An 18,416-nucleotide genomic window follows, 5' to 3' on the forward strand; every position below is an offset into this window, starting at 1 on the left:
ATTTTCTACAGTTTTGACCTTTACTTCACATCTTCTCTTACGTAGAAGGAAAACTGATAAAAAATTCAATACGGAAAAGCCTTGTATATTGAGTATTGAACAAATTGCATTAAGTTCAAAAGGATATTTTTCCTGACCTTAACTGGGTAAAAAATAAAAGGCTTTCCAAGTTGAGTGAATTATAAAAATGGGATTAGATGAAGGTACTAGTTACAAGTTATGTACATCGACCTTTAGAAGGAGATAGCAAATTTGTAGAGCACTCTCTCTGTCGTTGAGACCGACGAAACGTCATATAAGTATGAGTGACAGAGACAACGCTCTACAAAGCCGAAATGACATTCTAAAATCTAAATGCCGATGTACATTACTTTACGATGTACGTTTTAACAGTGAAGTCGAAATTAGAGAATCCATATATTATGTTCATATGATATTAATATACTACCCATAATAAAAATGGGAAAGTGTGGGCTAAAAAAGGCTTTATTCACGTACTAGCTGATGCCCGCGTCTTCGCCCGCGTGGATTTAGGTTTTTAAAAATCCCGAGAGAACTCTTTGATTTTCCGGGACACATGTCTATGCCACTCTCCAGGTCTTTAACTATACCAATGCAAAAAATCACGTCGATCCGTCGTTCCGTTGCGACGTGATTGAAGGACAAACCAACAAACAAACACACTTTCGCATTTATAATAAGGGTACTGATTCTACATCTATCTTAAATATATAAAAGGAAAAGGTGACTGACTGACTGACTGACTGACTGAATGACTGACTGACTGACTGATCTATCAACGCACAGCTCAAACTACTGGACGGATCGGCTGAAATTTGGCATGCAGATAGCTATATGACGTAGGCATCCGCTAAGAAAGGATTTTTGAAAATTCAACTCCTAAGGGGTGAAATAGGGTTTTGAAATTTTGTAGTCCACGCGGACGAAGTCGCGAGCATAAGCTAGTTATGTTCATATGATATTAATATACTACCCATAATAAAAATGGGAAAGTGTGGGCTAAAAACGACTTTATTGACGTACTAGCTGGTGCCAGCGGCTTCGCTCGCGTGGATTTTTTTTTTAAATCCCGTGAGAACTCTTTGATTTTCCGGGATAAATGTCTATGCCACTCTCCAGGTCTTTAACTATACCCATGCAAAAAAATCACGTCGAGCCGTCGTTCCGTTGCGACGTGATTGAAGGACAAACCAACCAACAAACAAACAAACACTTTCGCATCAGAGAATCAAAGAGTTCCCACGGGATTTTTAAAAACCTAAATCCACGCGTACGAAGTCGCGGGCTTCGGCTAGTTTATAATAAGGGTACTGATTGGATTCTACGTCAGAAATAAAACCCCTATGATCTCGAAACTATAATATGTCGTATTAGGTAAACAAATTTCAGTATTTATGATGCAGCTCCATAGTAAAATATAGTCTATTTGCGAGCTGACGTTGTGGGAAACGAGCAAGTGCAAGAAAAATGTCCGGGATTATCTACCCGGGTCTATTTCCTGTGGCGTTGTAGGTTGCACCGGGAAATCTTCCGTGGATTTTAACGATATCTTTGTCTTACGACGATACGATATCTTTTTATTTATTTTTTATTATAAAGGCACACAAAACAGGTTTCAGCTATAAATGGTCCAAATAAAAATAAAAAACAATAGATTAAATCTAAGCGGTAACCCTAAATATGTGTACACAACAATTCTTAAATAAATATATGCACTAACTAACTGATAAGATACAATTTATAAAAACACAGAAAAAAGAAATACAAGAAAATTAACTATGAAAAATATACTTAAAGTGGAGAAGATGCAAAATGTTGATTAATATGTTTTTTAAATGTGTTCAAATTATTATTAAAAATGTCAATGTTACGGTTAGCTGTGAAAAGATCATTATACAGGCGACACATACGGACAACGGGATTGTAAAAGGAAGTATTGTTCTTATATACACTAAGGGCAAAAGTTCTAGGGTTTCTAAATCGGACATTATAATTAATATTAATCAACGACAGCAATACGAGAGAATCTATTTTGGAGTGAATAATCCTATGTAGAGATATTAAATGATAATACTTCCGGCGAAATTCTAAAGTTCGTAACCCAAAGTGTTTCAGTCTGTCGTGGTAAGGTGTGCGCCTATGGCCGAAATGATGCCGATAAGATAAAATGCGAATAAATTTCTTTTGTACGCTTTCTAAGCGATGACAATGAACTGCATAGTACGGAGACCATATTACAGAATTATATTCCATTATACTTCGAACCATGGCTTGATAAAGATGTATCGAGCTAGAAGGCTTTTTAAAATTCCTCGTCGATCTTAAAATAAATCCTACCAGTTTGTTACATTTGGCAATTATGTATTCGTAATGATCTCTAAACGTCAATTTGTCATCAAATATGACACCAAGATCCTTAGCCGATGTCTTTCTTGTGAGAGTTTGACCTTTCAAAGAGTAATTAAATTCAATCTTCTTAGACTTTCTTTGAGTAAAGCTGACCACAAAACATTTATCAATATTAAGACTCATACGATTATCGGTGCACCAGTCAGCAACAGCGTTCAAATCATCTTGAAGACAAAGAGCATCATTTATATTGTCAATTGATTTGAAAATTTTGAGGTCATCGGCATAAAACAAACTCTCACAATGTAATTTGTCTACAAGATCGTTGACGAATAGGTTAAAGAAGAGTGGATCTAAGAGAGAGCCCTGCGGGACACCCGAGGTGATAATGGTTGGTGACGATACATGCCCTTTAATGGCTACTAATTGTGATCTCTTAAGTAAGTATGATTGCACCCATCGTAAGAGGTTGCCACAAATACCATAAGCACCTAGTTTATGACAAAGAATTATATGATTGACCTTATCAAATGCCTTGGAGAAATCGGTGTAAATTGAGTCTGTTTGACCTTGCCTAGCAAATGACCTGCAAATAAAATTTTTGTACTCTAACAAATTAGTCGTAGTAGAGCGATTTTTAACGAAGCCATGTTGTTTGGGTGTTATGATAGGGAAAACGTGATGGTAAATACTGTCGTATACAACCGACTCTAAAATCTTTGAAAAACAGCATAATATACTAATTGGACGATAGTTTTCACATCGCGACCGGTCTCCGGACTTAAAGATAGGTATAATGTAAGCTGTTTTCCACAATTTAGGGAAAACACCTGATTGAAGCGATAAATTATAGATGATGCTTAATGGGACAGAAAGTTCACTGGCACAGGTGTTGATAAACAACGGTGGAATTTTGTCCGGACCTGCTCCTTTATTTGAGTCCAGTTTTTCTCACAGACAAGTTAGAACTTGACTACCTCACTTAGTGAGCTAGAGTAGTTCAGTTCAACTCGCTAGGATATGCAGCATCCGTTTTCCCCTCCACTTTTAGTAAGGGTACCTTGGCGATCGGGGGTGTCCGGTTATTGGGCGTAGTCTGTGTACTAGGTAGAGCTTAAGGCTTCTAACCATGTGAAGGAGCCCTAACTGAGCATTCTAATACATTACTGTCTAACCTATAAAAGGTTGGTGTTTATTTCCCATGAAGATATACAACTTTAATGGACTTTACATGTTTATTCCTCTGGTTTTCCTCCAGTCAGCGACAGAGGGATATTTCTGTACATCAAACATAGTGGCGGACTGAAGCGGACTGAAATAGCCTCATGTCTCGGCATGTACGGTCAATACTCGGGTTAATAGCTGCACATGCTAACTCTAAATATATAAAAGGAAAAGCTGACTGTCTGACTGACTGATCTATCAACACACAGCTTAAACTACTGGACGGATCGCGGGCTGAAATTTGGCATGACGTAGACATCCGCTAAGAAAGGATTTTTGAAAAATCAACCCCTAAGGGGGTAAAATAGAGGTTTTAAAATTTGTGTAGTCCACGCGGATGAAGTCGCGAGCATAAGCTAGTCTAAATATATAAAAGGACTGACTGGCTGACTGACTGATCTATCAACACAGCTTAAACTACTGGCTGGATACGGGCTGAAAGGCATGCAGATAGCTATTATGACGTAGACATCCGCTAAGAAAGGATTTAAGAAAATTCAATCCCTCTAGGCCCTAGGGCGGTAAAATAGGGGTTTGAAATTTATGTAGTCCACGCGGACAAAGTTGCAAAGTCAAAGTCAAAGTCAAATGATTTATTCAAAATAGGTAATTAATAACTCTTTTTGAAAGTCAGATGTTGGATTTCTAAGATATAGTGGTGATAATTATTTCGCAAACTTAAAACTAAAGCTACGAGGGTTCCAAACGCGCCCAGGTCTGAGAAGAGCCCACAACAAACTCAGTTGTTGCGGACAGTCTGTCTGTCAGGACCATTCATCTAAGGTCAGGACTGTCTTTACGTCTCATAACAATAAAGATGTCCCGCAATTTGTCCCGCGGGCCCGCCTACACGTCCCGATGTCTTGTACAAATATCACTTAGTCACGATCTGATTTTAATCTGTGAGTCTGATAAATTGTTTGTTCCCTTATCTTGCTTGTGCTACAGTTTTTTTGTCCTATAGAAATACCGACTAGCTGATATTGCAAATAGGTTTCATGGCAATGGTTTTGTTATTACGACATCGGTTATTTGTTATCGCTCTTTAAACTTGTAGACTTGTAGGTAATAATTTCTCTTCTTATAATATACTGGATGATGCCCGTGACTGCGTCCGCATGGATTTAGGTTTTTTTTAAAATCCCGTGGGTACTCTTTGATTTTCCGGGATAAAAGTTGTCTGTGTCAATTTCCGAGATGCAAGCTACCTCTGTGCTAAATTTCATTTAAATCGGTGTAACGGATAGGCCTTTAAGAATCCCGAGGGAACTCTTTGATTTTTCGGGATAAAAAGTAGCCTATGTCCATCCCCAGGGTGTAAGCTTACTCTGTACCAAATTTTATCAAAATTTGTCAAGCTGCTGGGCCGTGAAAAGCTAGCAGACAGACAGACAGATAGACAGAAAGACTTTCGCATTTATGAGATACCCAGTATAGAAGTATGGATAAAAATGAATGCTTGTCTGTCTGTTCGTTACCTTTGCGTCCAGTTTTGTACAGTTTTTGTACAGTTGTTATTGGGACTTCCGGGAAGGATAATGAATTCATTCATTCCTTCATTCAATGTTTAAATATGAACTGTTCGTTTGTAGCAGTATGTTTCTGAACTATGTATTGTTTAGTAAATGTATTTTCTTATTTAATGTTATTCTATATTTTATCTGTTACAGATCATCACCAGCTGTAGATGTTTCTTTAAATCCAAGTGAGTTCTTTAAAGATTTTAATAAGCTTTATTTTATTAAGTTTAGTAAGTACAGTTTACTTAAACACAATTTTTTTTAAATTCCATTGGTGTTCACAAACTCATTTGAATGTAAGTACGGATTGAAATAATTAAATGTAGCGAAAATAAGGTAAACATTATCGGTAGGTATGCAGTGCTTTTCTGATTCTATGAAGTGCCACATGGATGGGTAATGCCTGAAAGATATAGTATAGGGTCCCGCTATAGAACGACCTTCACCGAGCAGTGGCCCTACCGCGGTTGTTTGACAGTTACAATGTCACGATCGCAATCATCTCTGATTGGTTAATGCTCGCTCACTATTGGCCACAATGCATTGTTGCATTGGGTTGCCTAAAAAATTCAGTCCAGGATAATTAATTAATAATAATAACAAAAAAAAATTTAATCATTGCATATGCTTCTGACGCGTCACGACACAACACGACACGCTAGAAATTACTTCTTCTTCTTCCTTACCTTATCCCACGCTACGTAGGGTCGGCACAACATGTCTTCTTCTTCCACTCATTCCTGTCATTCGTCAACGTATTATCCACCTCTATTTCACGCATATCCTCTTTCACGCAATCCATCCACCTTTTCTTTGGTCGTCCTCTCCTCTTTTTTCCTTCCACATGCATACTTAAAATTCTTCTAGTGACATGGCTTTCTTCCCTCCGCATTATATGCCCATACCATGCCAGCCTATTACCCCTCATCTTTTCTACCACTGGCGCTACTTTCAAACTACCCCTTATATATTCATTCCTTATCTTATCCATCCTTGTCACACCACACATCCATCTCAACATTCGCATTTCAGTCGCATGTACTCTCCTTTCATCCGTCCCTTTTACCGCCCAACATTCTGAACCATACAATGTGACAGGTCTAACGACTGTAAATTACTATTAGAATATATTTAGTGACGTTTCACGTTACTAAGTATACCTATAGTACGCGACTGGTTGAGAGGGCAATCAGTGTGGGGGATAGCTCGGGTGACGTGCGGGTGTGCGGAGCGTCCCCCTACCTCATACCCCGATTGCCATCTCGACCTGTCGCGTTTTATACATCCCGTATCCGGCTTAACGGTAAAATAATATGCAAATGATTCACGTCGGAGATTTATAGTTAAACCCACCAGACACTTGAATGACTGGCCGGTTTGAACGCGAACGTGCAAAACAAGCAAAACGAGCAAAACAAGCTAAACGAGCAAAACAAGCAAAACGAGCAAAACAAGCAAAACGAGCAAAACAAGCAAAACGACCAAACCATTCGCGCAAAAATAACTCACGATCCGCCCTTCGTTGAAGTAGCAGGTAGCTATGGGCATGATTGCTAATCCATACTAGTATTATAAATGCGAAAGTGTGTCTGTCTGTCTGTCTGTCTGCTAGCCTTTCACTGCCCATCCGTTCAACCGATTTTGACGAAATTTGGTACAGATATAGCTTGCATCCCGGGGAAGGACATAGGCTAGTTTTTATCCCGAAAAATTAAAGAGTTCCCACGGTATTTTACAAAAACCCTATTCCACGCGGATGAAGTCGCGGGCATCGGCTAGTTTTAAATAACTTTCATTTGATCAAATTATTATTTTTTTTTCACAGTGATTTAACACGCGATTTTTCATGGAATTGGATTTTTTAATTTTCGCTTCAACAATCGTTTGTTACATTAATTTACCTAACTAGGAGTTAAAAGTGTCTTAATTTGATCCTAAAGTGATAATAATAAACTACCAAAAAATTTACAAAATTGTATTCGATCAGTACACGCCTTTTTTTAGGTTCATGAGCAGTCATGACGTCACTCGGATTGGAACGTACATGCCAATACGTATTTTTAAAAAAGTTGAATTAATTTTTTTTTTGCTTTTTAAGTAGGTATCTCGTGTGGCACTACTGAAAGCCATAAAGCAAATTAAGAAGAAGAAGTAGGTATCTCTTTATTTTTTTACAAATGTCCTAAAATTACAATAAACGATGGGGCCGATTCCCTTGTACACAATCTCTAAACTAAACTAAATTAACAGGTCTAATTCTAGTGCTACATCTATACGTGTACAACGGAATTAGCCACATTGTGGCTAATTCCGTTATACACAATCTCTAAACTAAACTAAAATGGCACGTCTAAATCTATTGCTATACCTTTCATAATGTTGCTTGCAGAAAAGGATAGCACTAGATTTAACCCTGTTAATTTAGTTTAGGTTTAGAAATTGTGTAAGGATTTTTGAAAATTCAATCCCTAAGGGGGTGAAATAGGGGTCTGAAATTAGTGTAGTCCACGCGGACGAAGTCGCGAGCATAAGCTAGTCATCGATATAAATGACAAGATATACCCGAGCCATCGATATAAATGACAAGATATGCTCAAGTCATCGATATAAATGACAAGATATGCCCAAGCGAACAATTTTTTTTACGGTTTTGAAACCAAATAAATCAGCGCCACCTAGATACTAATGAACGACCCGTTTAAAATCCAGACGTCACTGAGGTTGCATTGGTGCTAAAGCACCAATAAGTCGGTGCCATTTTGTTTTTTCAATGGCCCTGTCCATACGAAGTAATATATAAGTCAATGATGCCAATACATATTGTTAAAAAAACTTTAATTAAAATGTACTTACTTTCCCATTCTGGTGTGTGATCAGAAGGCTCGATCACTTGCGAATATTGCGACGGATCTGAACACACGTGCTTATAATATATTACTTCGTAAGGACAGGGCCATTGAACAAGCAAAATGGCACCGACTCATTGGTCCTAAAATGTTTATTTAGCACCAATGCAACCTCAGTGACGTCTGTACTTCAAACGGGTCGTTCATTAGTATCTAAGAGGTGGCGCTGATTGATTTGGTTCCAAAACCCTGAAAAATTTTGTTCGCTTGGGCATATCTTGTCATTTATATCGATGGCTGCGAGTTATGTGCAATTCCATCGAGTTTCATTAAAACATTCATCCTTTAAGCGTTGCCGCTGAGCAGATGGACGTTTAATTAAAATTTAAAATTGCTCCTAAAGTATGCTCTGTGAGTGTGACACATTTTACTCGAATTGGGTATTTGACTACATCAAAAATAAATTATTTCTCAGTGATTATTAAATAGAGGGTCTTCCAAAATACGTAAAATCCACGTCCTTTGTTGGTTTAAAGTGTAATAACCATTTTAAATTATTGATTAAACTGAAAAAAGCACGTCAAATCATTGTGACGTCACACACCGGTATTTCATAGAATCTCGCATACTAAGCGCGCGTTTTGACGGTTGATAAAAAGTTACTGATTTGACTAGTTGTCAAATACCGTATTCCACCCTCAAAATATTGTGAGCGACTCTAAATGACTACTTAATACTTACTGACTTTATCTGAAGTAATCTTATTACCCGACTAACGCAAAGCCAAATGGGAGGGTTATTATATCTAATTTACGAGTACTTTAACTCGATTTCACTACACTGTTTATCTTTTCCAAGCTTCAAGGATCCCCCGGTCTCGACGCAATTTGTTTCCAATCTCGCGCAGTCTCGGGAGAGTGTCAATTAATGTATCCTCTCTAGCCAGGGTCTAGCCCCGCTCTAGCCGACTACTTGTCAAGTCTCTACTAGTAATCTAAATATATAAAAGGAAAAGGTGACTGACTGACTGACTGACTGACTGACTGACTGACTGATCTATCAACGCACAGCTCAAACTACTGGACGGATCGGGCTGAAATTTGGCATGCAGATAGCTATTATGACGTAGGCATCCGCTAAGAAAGGATTTTTGAAAATTCAACCCCTAAGGGGGTCAAATAGGGGTTTGAAATTTGTGTAGTCGCGAGCATAAGCTAATTATTAATAATATTGTGTTAAAATGAATAAATTTAAAAAAATGCATTTATTTTAATAATAATAAGCGCCACCTATCATACGACCCCACGGTTCATGGAATTGCGGGGTACGTTGGACATATTTGACCCCGGGATTGCCGACGCCTCTGTACGCTGGGACCCCGTTGTATATACCACCTTGAGCCATTGTGTCGCGCTTGTCAATTACACTACGATAAAAGTTTTCGGTAAGAGCACTCCTTTGTGGTGCTGCATAGTAGCCTTGGGCTGTCGTGAACGATGCGCACGCGCAAGCGATCAGGCCCACCAAGAGCAACTGCAAACAATAATATTAGGTATGTTAGAAAGAAAGAAAAAAAATCAGTCAAGTGCGAATCGGACTCGCACACGACAGGTACCGTACATTGTACAAGAAATAACATGTTTCAATTTGTTTTTTCGCGCCGCTGGTGAACTTCGTTCCGCCTAACAGTCGATTCAAATTTTTTAAATTTTTCTCTTCGTAAGAACCATCCTCGTACTTCAAGGAATATTATAAAAAAAGAATTAGCGAAATCGGTTCAGCTGTTCTCGAGATTTGCGATGACCAACACATTTAGTGATTCATTTTTAGGGTTCCGTACCTCAAAAGGAAAAACGGAACCCTTATAGGATCACTTTGTTGTCTGTCTGTCTATCAAGAAACCTACAGGGTACTTCCCGTTGACCTAGAATCATGAAATTTGGCAGGTAGGTAGGTCTTATAGCTGACATTCGGGGAAAAATCTGACAACCGTGAATTTGTGATTACATCACACAAAAAAATTTAATTATGGTCATAAACTAATAATTAGTATTTTCCATTTTCGAAGTAAGATAACTATATCAAGTGGGGTATCATATGAAAGGTCTTCACCTGTACATTCTAAAACAGATTTTTATTTATTTTTATGCATCATAGTTTTTGAATTATCGTGCAAAATGTCGAAAAAATACGACTGTATTACGGAACCCTCGTTGCGCGAGCCTGACTTGCACTTGGCCGGTTTTTATATTACAGATTTGTTGTTATATCGGCAATAGAAATACATATTCCGTGAAAATTTCAACCCTCTACCTATTGAGAACATTATGGAGAACTCTCAGGCATGCAGGTTGCCTCACGATGTTTTCCTTCACCGTTAAAGCGAGTGATATATTTTAATTGCTTAAAAATCAACATGGCATGTTTACAAAATCTAAATGCACGCGAAGGAAGTCGCGAAGCATCAGTTAGTATGTTAAGTATATGTAAGTATTGAACGTTACAACTAGGAGTAAAAATAGTACTCTTGGTGGAGTTGTTTGTTGAAGGATTCGAAAAAAATATGTTAAAGAAACTTACGAATTTCATTGTGCTTGTATAGAAGTGAACACACTGAATAATGGTATCTTTGAGACCAATGGTTATTTATACTAACATAATTGTTATTATAAATCTATTTTTAATCACTTTGATAATATTTTAGTTATTAAACTTTGAACCGGCCAAGTGCGAGTCAGACTCGCGCACCGAGGGTTCCGTACTACAGTCGTATTTTACCGACGTTTTGTACAATAAATCAAAAACTAATATGCATAAAAATAAATAAACATCTGTTTTAGAATTTACTAGTAAAATCCTTTCATATGATACCCCACTTGGTATAGTTATCTACCTTTGAAAATTGAAAATACTAATATTTGACTTCATGAATACAATTTTTTTTTTGTGATGTAATCACAAATTAACGATTTTCGGATTTATTCCTTTACTTGTGCTATAAGACCTACCTACCTACCAAATTTCATGATTCTAGGTCAACGGGAAGTACCCTATAGGTTTTCTTGACAGACACGACGGACAGACGGACAGACAGGCAGACAGACCACTAAGTGATTCTATAAGGGTTCTTTTTTCCTTTTGAGGTACGGAACCCTAAAAACAATTAATAGGTGCACAGCTAATTTTTATTGAACGAGGAAAGCATCGTAAGAATATCTGCATTCTGCATGCCTGAGAGTCTCCATAGTGGTCTCAAAGGTGTGTTAAGTCTGCCAATCCGGGCCAGCGTGGCATACTAATGCCCAAACCCTTCGCATTATGAGAGGAGACCCGTGCTCAATAGTGGCCCGGCGGTGACAGGTTGATCATGATGATGATGATGATAAATAGTAGCTATGCCTTGTTCAATAATTAATTGTGTATTAATTATTTTTTATCGTTAAAGTTTAACAACTAAAGTTATTAAAAATAGATTTGTAATAACAGTTATCAGTATCAATTGTCATGTCAAAAGTGCGTTTTAGTCCTTATTTTAAAGGTGAATCGTACTTTTGACATGACAGTTGACCCATACAGTTAAAATGGGACGTGAGAAGTCATTTTGTACGGACTATATCTATATTTAATGAGATATTGGGGTAAAACTTAAAGCTAGCCTTATTTAATTACTATATAAATCATGACCGCGTGGAATGGTGCCAAGAATACTGGCTGCATTTCCGCGCTGGACAGCCAGGCTGATCCGTTGCGCAAAAAATGAGCCAGCCCTTCTGTCACCAGATGAGGCTATTAATCGCGGTGAAATGTCTCGTAAACAAATTTTTAGCACTAAGACTCCATGGCCCCAGGGTTATTGGGGTCGATTCACTTGTACACAATCTCTAAACTAAATTAATGGTTCTAATCTAGTGCTATCCTTTCCCATAAGCAACAATATGAAAGGGATAGAAATAGATTTAGACGTGCCATTTTAGTTTAGTTTAGAGATTGTGTAGGTACAATGGAATTAGCCACAATGGCACCGATTCCGTTGTCTTTCTCTTTTTTTTATTTTTTTTTTATTCAGATACAAGTTAGCCCTTGACTGCAATCTCACCTGATGGTAAGTGATGATGCAGTCTAAGATGATAGCGGGCTAACCTGGAAGGGGTATGGCAGTTTTTATTAAACCCATACCCCTTTGGTTTCTACACGGCATCGTACCGGAACGCTAAATCGCTTGGCGGCACGGCTTTGCCGGTAGGGTGGTAACTAGCCACGGCCGAAGCCTCCCACCAGACCAGACCAGAAATTTAGAAATTATAAAATTCCAAACCCCTGCCAGGAATCGAACCCGGGACCTCCCACTAATAAGACCACAGCGCTCACCACTGCGCCAGGGAGGTCTCTAAACTAAATTTAAAGTATCTGCATCTTTTTCTTTTTCATCATCATCATCATCAGCCTGTGGACGTCCACTGTTGGACATAGGCCTTCCCTAAAGAGCGCCACCACACCCGGTCCTCAGCCTTCCTCATCCAGCCACTTCCCATTACATTACATTAGTAAGAAGAATATGCGAATACTCTAAAATTAGGTTGTGCTCAGAATCAGTACCACTATTGTACTGCCCAGTAAAACCGCGTCGAACGTAATGACGACTCCTTTCATTTTGTTATCAATTTTGACTCGATAACAAAGAACCTAAGAAAACGAAATCTAGTGAATAATTTAGGAGTAGCCAGGTAACAGATAAACGTACATAACTAATAAAGTCCGAAATCTAAAACATAATTTAAATGTAGTCCAGGCCTGAAATAAAGCGATTACTGGATGAGTATTATTGGAAGGCCGAGGCGACTTCTCAAGTGATTTTGAAACTAAAACTAAACGAGGTATAAAGTTAGAGTATTAATAAAATCGTGTACCTAAAAAAACTTAATTTATTTTAGTCTACACCATAAAGTCATCAGTATGAAACTGTCCAGCAATTTCCATTACAGTCCTCTTGGAAAATGTTGGCGTGCGGCTAGTAAAGACCCGATAGCAGTCCTCTTTAGTGACATCCTTTCTTCAGTAAAGTAGCAAATTACGAGCAAGTGGAAGAAAAATAAAAAACCGGCCAAGTGCGAATCAGACTCGCGCACTGAGGGTTCCGTACTACAATCGTATTTTTTCGACATTTTGCACGATAATTCAAAAACTATGATGCATAAAAATAAATAAAAATCTGTTTTAGAATGCACAGGTGAAGACCTTTCATATGATACCCCACTTGATATACTTAGTTATCTTACTTCGAAAATTGAAAATACTAATTATTAGTAATTCATGACCACAATTTAATTTTTTTTTGTGTGATCTAACCCTAAATTCACGGTTTTCAGATTTTTGCCCAAATGTCAGCTATAAGATCTACCTACCTGCCAAAATTCATGATTCTAGGTCAACGGGAAGTACCCTGTAGGTTTCTTGACTGACCGACAGATAGACAGACAGACAACAAAGTTATCCTATAAGGGTTCCGTTTTTCCTTTTAAGGTACGGAACCCTAAAAAGATTACTTATTCACACATTAAACACTATAGTCAGTAAAAGCAAACAGTTTCAACTAAATTAACCGCAGTAATAAAGTTTAGAGAGATTTATAAACATCGGCTCTCTGGGAATTAATCAAGATAATAGACCAATAAGGCATTCGGTGCCTATCTCCCGAACAACTGCTTTAATCCAGACTCTTAACTGCATTATCGAACGGAGTTGTTCGTACGGATTAGATTCGACTCTATGGGGTTATTTATCTAACCTTCATCCATACTAATATTATAAATGCGAAAGTGTGTCTGTCTGTCTGTCCGTCTGTCTGTCTGCTAGCCTTTCACGGGCCATCCGTTCAACCGATTGTGACGAGATTTAGTACAGCGATAGCTTACATCTCGGGGAAGGACATAGGCTACTTTTTATCCCAGAAAATCAAAGAGTTCCCACGGGATTTTTAAAAGTTCAAATCCACGCGGGAAGTCGCGGGCATCATCTAGTTTTTTATAAAGAAAGGTTTGGCAATAGTCTACCACGCTAGCCGAGCTAGCTAGAGTAGCAAACATCATACACTTCTGAGAACATCATGTAGAACTCGCAGGCATGCAGGTTTCCTCACCATGTTTTCCTTCACCGTTAAAACAAGTGATATTTAATTAATTAAAACCAGTCAAGTGCGAGTCAGGCTCGCGCAACGAGGGTTCCGTACTACAGTCATATTTTTTCGACATTTTGCACGATAATTCAAAAACTATGATGCATAAAAATAAATAAAAATATGTTTCAGATTGCACAGACCCCACTTGATATAGTTATCTTCGAAAATTGAAAAGCCAAATTTTTAGTTCATGACCACAATTTAATTTTTTTTTGTGTGATCTAACCCTAAATTCACGGTTTTCAGATTTTTCCCCGAATGTCTACTGTAAGGCCTACCTACCTGCCAAATTTCATGATTATAGGTCAACGGGAAGTACCCTGTAGGTTTCTTGACATACCGACAGACAGACAGACAGACAACAAAGTGATCCTGTAAGGGTTCCGTTTTTCCTTTTGAGGTACGGCACCCTAAAAACTTCACATTTGAGAACATTATGGAGAACTCGCAGGTTTGCTCACCATGTTTTCCTTCACCGTTAAAGCAAGTGATATTTAATTAATTAAAACGCACATAACTCCGAAAAATTTGCCCGGAATCGAACCCCCGACTTCCGATTAGAAGGCGGACGTTCTAACCACTAGGCTATCACAGCTTTTACTGTAGCGGTATCTATATATAGCTGTAGATATATCTAGATAATTAATTAAGTCATTACAGCGCGGCGTGTAATGTGTCCAAGTAATTATATTGGCCGGTTCGTGACGACGGTTATGAGGCCGTGTGGAATTCAATGGTTGCTAATAGGTATTATCGTTTGATACGGGAATACTATTACAACGGCCACTTAGTTTAGAGAGTATTGTTCAAGTACCTCCACTCTCAATAGAATAGAAGAATAGAATAGAATAATGTTTATTCGAGGTATATAGGTGGTACATGGTGTAGGCAATATCGTCCTGTACAGCAGTGCAACACCTCGAACAGGTAGGCCACTCAGCTTGTGTTGAGACGTCGGGCCCCTCAGACACAAACCTCTAGAGCAAATATCTGAGGTACCAGTTGCCCCAACGCTGATTTTCAGTGACCGCCTTTTAAATATTACCTAAATGTCAGTGGCATAGAATATATAAAGTTGGCGAGTAAATAGATAAATAAAATGAAATAAAGTGTTTACAGTTTTTAAATTTATAGTGATATAGGACATAAAAGAAGAAATAAGAAATGATACATTGAAATAGATGTTGTAAATTGTAAGAATAGGAACATTGTACGATAGTTTTTTTTTTTTTTGTAAGTATAATAAAGAAAAAATAAAATAAAATAGCTCGCAAGGTGTGGAGTGTTGTGGTCATCAACCGGGAGGTCCTGGGGTCGATTCCTGGCAGGGATTTGGAATTTTACAATTTCTAAATTTCTGGTCTGGTCTGGTGAAAAATCTTCGGCCCGAACTCCCGAACTCTGAATCCCGTGGGAACTTTGGTTTTCCGGGAAAAAAGTAGCCTATGTTACTTTCCAGGCCTTTGACTATACCCATGAAAAAAATCACGTCAGTCCGTTGCTCCATTGCGACGTGATTGAAGGACAAACCGACAAACCAATAAACCAACAAAAAAACACACTTTCGCATTTGAAATAAGGGTACTGATCATCATCAACAACCAATAGACGTCCACAGCTGGACATAGGTCTATTGTAGGGACTTCCACACGCCACGGTCTTGCGCCGCCTGGATCCAGCGGCTCCCTGCGACTCGTCTGATGTCGTCCGTCCACCTAGTGGGGGTCTTCCAACGCTGCGTCTTCCGGTGCGAGGTCACCACCTTAGGACCCCAACGTCTATCGGTTGCACGAACTATGTGCCCTGCCCATTGCCACTTCAGCTTCGCAACCCGTTGAGCTATGTCAGTTACTCTAGTTATCCTACGGATCTCCTCAGTTCTGATTTGATCACGTAGAGAAACTCCGCACATAACTCTCTCCATCGCCCGCTGAGTGACTCTGAGCTTTCTTATGAGGCCCATAGTTAGTAAGGGTACTGATATAAGGTCTTAATTTATTATTTTTAAGGTCACTATTAGGTTAGCATCGCTACGCGGATGCTCAAACGGATAGACTGATTTAAATAAACGTTTATTTCAGATTTAAAAGCGGTTTTCGTGTTTAAAATCACACGCACCCTGCAAGTGACGGGGCAGATTACAGCATCATTACATGAGGCCGCGCGATGCCTGCGGCGGCCCCGGTGCCCCCGGCGCCCCCGGTACCCCCGGCGCCCCCGGTGCCCCCGGCGCCCCCGGTGCTCCCGGCGCCCCCGGTGCCCCCGGCACGCGGGAACCGATTGAGCGCGGTTAGCCGGGTTGATTGATTGCGTTCAAATTATGCCTATTTACGGCCTACGTGTAGGTGTAACATGCGTACGTAATTTTTCAGAGCTAACAGCACATGATTACTCTGTGACACTACGGCTGAGATCTAAAGAGCGCACTTTGGCTTTGATCATCATCTCTCACATAAATCTATCTCGTTTTAACTCAATCTTAAGTCTGAGCAAAGTTAAAGTGCGCTCTATAGATCTCAGCCTGAGGATGAGATCTATAGAGCGCACTAGGACTTTGCTCAGACTTAAGACCCGATTAAAATGAGACAGCGTATATAGCTGGCATAAATCTGTCTCGTTTCAACAGTGACTTAAGTCTAAGCATAGTCAAAGTGTGCTCTATAGATTTCAGCTTGACAGTTGGCCTTGTCCACAAGTTCAGAGTCGCTCAGCGGGCTATGTGGGTTGTCTCTTTGAGGGACAAAATCCGTAATGAGGAAATCGGTAGGAGAACCAAAGTGACCGACATAGCTCAACGAATTAGCCAGCTGAATTGGCAGTGGGCAGGTCACGTCTGTCGCAAGAACTGATTGCCGCTGGGGCAGCGTGCTCATCTTTGTAGGGTAGTTTTTCTACCGAATATCGATGCGACGACGTCACACCGCAGTGTTGTGGCCTCACCCTTAGCGCGTCCTGCGGACTTTGCCCGTCATCACACTGATATACCCACAATAATATTGTATGTGTTTAAGGTTGAGATCTATAGAGCGTACTTTGACTTTGCTCAGACTTAAGATTGAGTTAAAACGAGATAGATTTATGTGAGAGATGATGATCAAAGCCAAAGTGCGCTCTTTAGATCTCAGCCGTAGTGTCACAGAGTAATCATGTGCTGTTAGCTCTGAAAAATTACGTACGCATGTTACACCTACACGTAGGCCGTAAATAGGCATAATTTGAACGCAATCAATCAACCCGGCTAACCGCGCTCAATCGGTTCCCGCGTGCCGGGGGCACCGGGGGCGCCGGGGGCACCGGGGGCGCCGGGGGCACCGGGGGCGCCGCAGGCATCGCGCGGCCGCATGTAATGATGCTGTAATCAGCCCCGTCACTTGCAGGGTGCGTGTGATTTTAAACACGAAAACCGCTTTTAAATCTGAAATAAACGTTTATTTATTTATTTAAATCAGTCTATCCGTTTGAGCATCCGCGTAGCGATGGTAACCTAATAGTGACCTTAAAAATAATAAATTAAGACCTTTAAGTTTCAGCTAAAACGAGACAGATTTATGCCAGCTATATAATGCTGTCGCGTTTTAACACTGTCTTAAGTTTGAGCAAAGTCAGAGTGCGCTCTATATATCTCAACCTTAGTGGTTCTGTGTATGTTTGTTACTGTTTCACGCAAAAGTGACAAGACGGATTTGGCTGAAATTTGGAATGGAGATAGAATATTCTAGGCTACTTTTATCCCGTAAAATCCAAGGTTGTCGAGCGATTTTTGAAACATAGGTATAGTATATCCACACTAGAAGAATGTTAAGTAAGCATGTGGAAGGAAAAAAGAGGAGAGGACGACCAAAGAAAAGCTGGATGGATTGCGTGAAAGAGGATATGCGTGAAAAAGAAGTGGATAATACGTTGACGAATGACAGGAATGAGTGGAAGAAGAAGACATGTTGTGCCGACCCCACGTAGCGTGGGATAAGGTAAGGAAGAAGAAGAAGGTAAGTATATCCACGCGGACGAAGTTGCGGGCATCATCTAGTATAAATATAATACAATGCAAGTGGTGCCGAATTAAAATCCATTCAATCAAGATTCAGGTCATGCCGGTCGACGACGCACGGCGATTCGTCGTCGCGTGATAATTGGATCGAGATTAATTCAATTGCGATTTTATATTAAATTTTTTACGTTTTTCGCGTCCCACTCACGATGGGAGATGTGGGAAAAAATTAATTGAAAAGTTACGATGTTGTGTCAGCAATTTTTTTAGGGTTCCGTACCTCAAAAGGAAAA

At 39.4% G+C, this 18,416-nt stretch overlaps 1 protein-coding gene across 3 annotated transcripts in view; it reads left to right on the plus strand.

The window, feature by feature from the left end:
• kek5 (kekkon 5) overlaps positions 1-18,416 on the plus strand; it is a 261,070-nt gene that overhangs the window by 212,850 nt on the left and 29,804 nt on the right. For 2 of the 3 annotated variants that reach the window (XM_069506203.1, XM_069506202.1), the window contains one exon: positions 5,265-5,299. The exons of the other annotated variant lie outside the window; for it this stretch is intronic. The gene's annotated coding sequence lies outside the window, so the exon portion shown is untranslated. The remainder of the gene's footprint in view (positions 1-5,264; positions 5,300-18,416) is intronic. 3 annotated transcript variants of the gene reach the window in all.

This window comes from Maniola hyperantus, chromosome 22 (assembly GCF_902806685.2).
Source record: "Maniola hyperantus chromosome 22, iAphHyp1.2, whole genome shotgun sequence".
Lineage (NCBI taxonomy): Eukaryota > Metazoa > Arthropoda > Insecta > Lepidoptera > Nymphalidae > Maniola > Maniola hyperantus.